The sequence below is a fragment of the Vespula vulgaris genome, chromosome 6 (assembly GCF_905475345.1).
Source record: "Vespula vulgaris chromosome 6, iyVesVulg1.1, whole genome shotgun sequence".
Lineage (NCBI taxonomy): Eukaryota > Metazoa > Arthropoda > Insecta > Hymenoptera > Vespidae > Vespula > Vespula vulgaris.
Window position 1 is genome coordinate 3540777 of NC_066591.1, and position 5640 is coordinate 3546416.

General features: G+C 31.4%; 1 long non-coding RNA gene across 2 annotated transcripts; it reads left to right on the top strand.

Annotated features, from left to right (window-relative positions):
* Window positions 1-509: 509 nt before the first annotated feature.
* Window positions 510-4032, top strand: LOC127064861 (uncharacterized). 2 transcript variants are annotated; one of them, XR_007781854.1, is made up of 4 exons: window positions 510-1261; window positions 1404-1599; window positions 2218-2569; window positions 3822-4032. It is a non-coding gene; the product is annotated as an uncharacterized LOC127064861 (long non-coding RNA). The 2 variants fall into 2 exon arrangements; XR_007781853.1 differs by having other exon boundaries at window positions 510-1599.
* Window positions 4033-5640: the final 1608 nt, after the last annotated feature.

The window sequence follows — 5640 nt, forward strand, 5'->3', positions numbered from 1 at the left end:
CATATACACAGTAAAAAAAAAATGAAATTTTTTTTTGGTAAAATATATTAATTCATCGTAATCGTTTTTTTTAATATATATACATATGTACATACGTACATACATCTGTAAATACATACATAACCTTTCTTAAAACGAATGAATATGACGACGATGTTCGAACGTAACAATCAAAATCTAAACTATCATTGACGTCAGAGTGAATGACGTAAAGAAAACTTTAGCTTCTTCGTAATCTAGTAGTTGTCGGTAATACGACTAACCTAAGCTTTTCTTATTATTTTTTTTTTTGCTACAATAATCAAGAAACCACGACTTCTCGAATGGTTATGACAATCTATTACGTAAAAAGAAGAAAAAAAAAAAAGAAAATAAAACAAAAATTAAAAAAGAAAAAATAGCACGATAAATAAGAAGAAAACTCGATTGAATTAGAATATTATCATTATTTGAATCTATTAAATAATATTAATAATTTCAAGGATAAACCTGGTCGAAAATATGTTACATCTCACAAATCTAATATTTTTCTTGTCAAAATTGAAATCAATACGAATCTTATCGATGTATATCTCAATTAAACCTTACAAGGTACTAAACGTTACATAAATAGCATACTTGAGTCACATAATAACAACGTGTATAGCTTTTCAAACACATTGATCAAATAAAAAAAAAAGAAAATAAAAAAAAAAGAAAAGAAAAAGTAGGTTTATCTGTCGATAAAAAAGATTCCTCTGAGTCGATAATCAAGTTTCTCTAGCTTGTACTGCCACCATGCGACTGTTTCGATCGATCGGTCGATAAGTTAGGGGACGATAAAAAACGAGTTTAATAATAATAGTAATAATCTATCTGTTTCATGAGAAAATAAACACGTTTGGTGGTAGTGTTTACGGAAGATTGTAACAGCTGTATTTATATATATGCGTTTGGCGAGAGAAAAGTGGAACGCGGGGAGAGGGGAGCGATTGAAAAGGGGATGATCCCGACAACGCGAGCGACATAATTGGCCATGAAAAAAGAAAAAAAAAAAAAAGAAAGAAAGAAAGAAAGAAAGAAAAAAGTTTGATTTACGTTGGACACTTACTATTGAAATTTTATTGGTTATCTTTTAATCGTTTTTTCTAATATCATAAAAATAAAAATCTTTTTTGTTTTTAACACGTGATTCTTTGGAGCACCAACTTCGTCGATTATCTTGATGCATGTATCAGTTTATGCAATCGCTATGACGACTCCATAAATAACTGCATAACAAGTAAGAGTTCGCGCGATGAACTAAGAAAAAAAAAACAAAAAAAAAAGAAGAAAATGAAAAATTTGAAATGAAATAAAAAAAGAAAATAAAAAAATCTGATTACGTAAGGAACGGGTAAAAAAATTGTAAAATTTATTTGTAGAAGTTTTTCCATGAAAAGAGAAAAAAAAGAAAGAGAGAGAGAAAAGAGAGAAAAGAAGAATTTTTATTTTCCACAAAGAGATATTTATTATTTTATACCTGAAGTAAGAATATCTTCACGGAGAGAGGAAAGGAGCATTCTTCCGTGTTCTAAACACCTGCGAGAGGGGAAGAATACAAGGGACAGGACAAGGCAGGTGCGATGCTAAATAAAATAAGGTTCGATATATGTATGTACATACATAGCTAACATGTCGAGTGATCTTTCTACCCACATCATACATACTCGTGTCAAACCATCTAGAATATTTGAATGATTAGTCAATTATTGTATTGGAAAGTTGTGTAATCATTTTAATATATCGAATTGATCCAAGACCCATGATAATATATAAATCTTGTTTCGAATAGCAATATGATTGAATTATTTCAACGGGAGTTAGGAGAAATTTCTCGCACGACGACCTGATCTATTATAGTTTCATTTGACATGCCAGCATTTTGTGGCAAGCCCGTTTCCATAGTCTCTCAGTATAGCCAGAGAGGTTTCATTTAATTTTCAAATACAGGTGATACTATTCAGAATAAACTAAACTCGCTACACCCATGAATAAGTATATATCTGTACGTCCATGAATGTGTGTGTGTGTGTACGTGTATATATACATATATTATATGTATAGTTTTACTGGTAATAAGAGCGGCCATAAAAAATGTGTTCATAGATTCGAACTTGATGCATATTTATTACGTTCTCGTTATATAAGTAAAAAAGAGAAATAAAAACACGAAGAAAATATATTTTTAATAAATAGTTTCAGTTTAGATTCATCATGGCGTCGTGGACGAATTCGTTTCGGAAAATAAAATATTCAACTAATATCCTCTCTATTATACGTCGACAATGACGAAGATGACGACGACGATGAGGACGATGAGAACAACGAGGAGTTAGACGTTCGAAACGATTTTCTTAGAGAACGTTTCCTGGGTAACTCGTGCGTCATCCTTTATCGTTCTCGAAAAGAACACACACACGTCAGCTGGTGGTGCCTGGTGTGCTTCGAGGGACACGGCATAACCGCTCGTGTTTCTCCTTCTATGCCGCGAGAGTGCACCCTCGGCGCTCTGAGCTCGCTCGAGGCCGAAACCGATGGATTTGATGACGTAAGCGTACATAAACCACCATAAAGGCTCGCTGCTGCTCTGCTTCATTAGCGTAAACCGCGAAACTTTGCTAGTCTCGTCTAAGTCTTTTCCTCATTGCCGTCGATATTTTCGTCGTTAGCGAATAATTCAATATCTTAGTGATAGTACAAGAAAAGCATTCGAACATTTTCTACATTCGTTTGAGAGTCACTGCATTATATATTATGTATATGTATATATATGTGTGTGTATATATATATACATATAAATAATTGTTAACTTTCTAACCTAAAAAATGTTCTTGTCGTTCCCAGAATTTTATTTACTTCAACGATTCTGTTATACCACGCGAAAAATATTCGATAATTTCTTCGTATACATTCGTTTGAGAATCACTGCATTTTTTTCCTCTTTATTTTTTCTTTTTTTTTCGTAATCTTTAACTTTTTAACCTGGACAGATTTTTTTTCGTTTGTTTGTACGATCGTTGCTAGAAAATGATTTGACGATTAATACTATGTGAAAAGCATTCGATCCTTTCCTCATATAAATTCATTTGAGAGTCGCTGCATTTTTTTCCCCTTTTTTTTTGTTTCTTTGTAAAATTTGTAATTTTCTAACAGATAATTTCTTGTTTTGTTTTTAAGATTCTTTTTTCTCAATTTTAAATAAATTGCAATCTTTTCACGCTGAGTTAACTTCGTATATATGGTCGATGATACCTCGTTGAAAGTTCAGCCTTCGAATGGAACATTTAGCGTGGCTCGGCCAGGCGTACAGTCATGCGCGCATGCGCCTACGCGTTATCGCACGTTTAGACGATACTAAATATGTACTCCTTATGTGAGAAACGGAAAATTCAGTTTTTTCCTAAGTTAGGCTTACTCACGTGGGAAAAAAACGAGTAGAACATTTAGTAAGTGGAATATTTCCTATAAAAAAAAAAGAAAAAAAAAAGGAACTGTTTCCAAAAGATTTGGATGTAAGAATTTTTGATTGATTATCAACTTGAAAATTTTTATTCACAATTTTCATATATATATATATATATATATATATATATATATATATATATACATATATACATATATAACAACGATATTACCAGCATTATATAAAAATTTATCTTTGCTATAAGATCAAACGAAGTTTCCGTTTCGTTCGGTTATAAAAAAATGATAATAATAAGATATGTGATAAGATCAAACGAAGTTAGAAGTAAAGTAGGTTGTTTTATCTTATTCTTTCTTTTTTTGATTTATATTTCAAGAAATTTTAGTCGTCTATCTAAAGAAAATCGTGGAAACCGATACGATTGGCAATTCAACTGATGAATTTGTTAGTGCATGTGTCGACAGTACACTCCCAAAGCGTCAGCGATTTGTTTTCGCCGATTCAAGAAGATTACCGTCGCGCAAAACATCACTTTATCGACTGCTAGGTGTCGCAATGGTGACATGTCGTCTACACGTACAAACATGTTATGTGTAAGTATATATATATATATATATATATATATGTAAGATTATTTCAAGTCATTGAAATTCTTAATCAAAGAACACTCCAGTATTATTACCGATATATCGGACGTTTCAAAATTTATCTTCGAAGTATTTTATATGAACGATTTCGTCAATGCGTTTAATAAAAATTAATCACGTAAAAAATAATCACGTAAATTTCATTCGATTTTGTTATAAACATAAAAAATAAGAAAATGTTAAACAATTCCGAGTATTTACTCTTATCTTATCCTCTCTCGTGTAGAGAAGAATCCAAGGTTTCTGTTAAAATACAGGTCGTTTTTAACGCGCAAGATAACATTTCGCCCAACGGAACGACCAATGATATTCTACTTGAAATCTCGGTCTGGTCTCTTTCTCTCTCTCTCTCTCTCTCTCTCTCTCTCTCTCTCTTTCTCCCTCTGTCTCTTTCTCTGCCTTCTCGCGGGAGAAACCAGAATCCAGAATACGAGACCGGGAACTCGATCTCGCCTGCATCTCAATTTCAGTTCTCCATCTGGTGTCACTTCCACTAACATATGACGTACGTATACGTTTACTTGTCGAAGTATGTATTTCAAAATGAACGATATGTCAAGTTTTTTTTTTCTTTTGATTTTTTTAATTTTGTCGATGATATTCTTTAAAAAGGTTCATTCTTTCCTTTTCATTTTCGTATGATCAAAATTGTTGTCCCTATTTTTAATGGTCAATAAGAACGATCGGAAAATTCGAGGTGCGTGTTACTCAGACATTTTTTTAACAAAATGGCCGACGTCAAACAAAAAGTTTGACGATTCGAAGTTTCCTTCGAATAAATTTCAAGACGTTATGAATAAAGTATTTCATTAAAAATTCTAGATTTATTTTATAGTATACCGTCCGAATGACCGTCCTTCTTTTCTTTTTTCTTTTTTACGAGACGGCCGGCATTATAAACAAATTTTACGATTCGTATTTTTTGTCATAAGAAAACAGATTAATTAAAAGATTCTAGCAGCTGTTTTTATTTAAACAGGGTATATATATATATATATATATATATATATATATATATATGTATATATATCTATTATTATTCGATAAAATTTACAGAAAGAAAAAGAAAAAAGAAGAAAGAAAATTAAACTCCTACGTGAGCGATTAACGCGCAAGAATTTTATATTTATAGATTATCGATTATATCCCATATCCATTCTCGTATAATAAATATACCGATCATGTCTGAACATCAAAAAGATAGAAGCACTTCGTGTTTTCTACAGGATTCTTACGATCCGTATGCTGTTTATTCGAAACTCTACCATGTTTTTTTAATAAAATATTCGGAGGATATATGGGCGACCATAATAGTATGTATTTCGGACCAATCTAACCAAAGAAATTTTATCTGCAATGGGAATATTCGTCATATTTTTAAGAACTCGATCAAAATTGGATAAAAATATCTTCTTGATATCATTTTGTTTATAACTTTTGACATATATCTATATGTGTATATATATATATGCAATTATCCTAAGAGTAAAATAATTTTAAACAAATATCACAAAATTCATCACATACAAACACATTCACCCTCCTTTA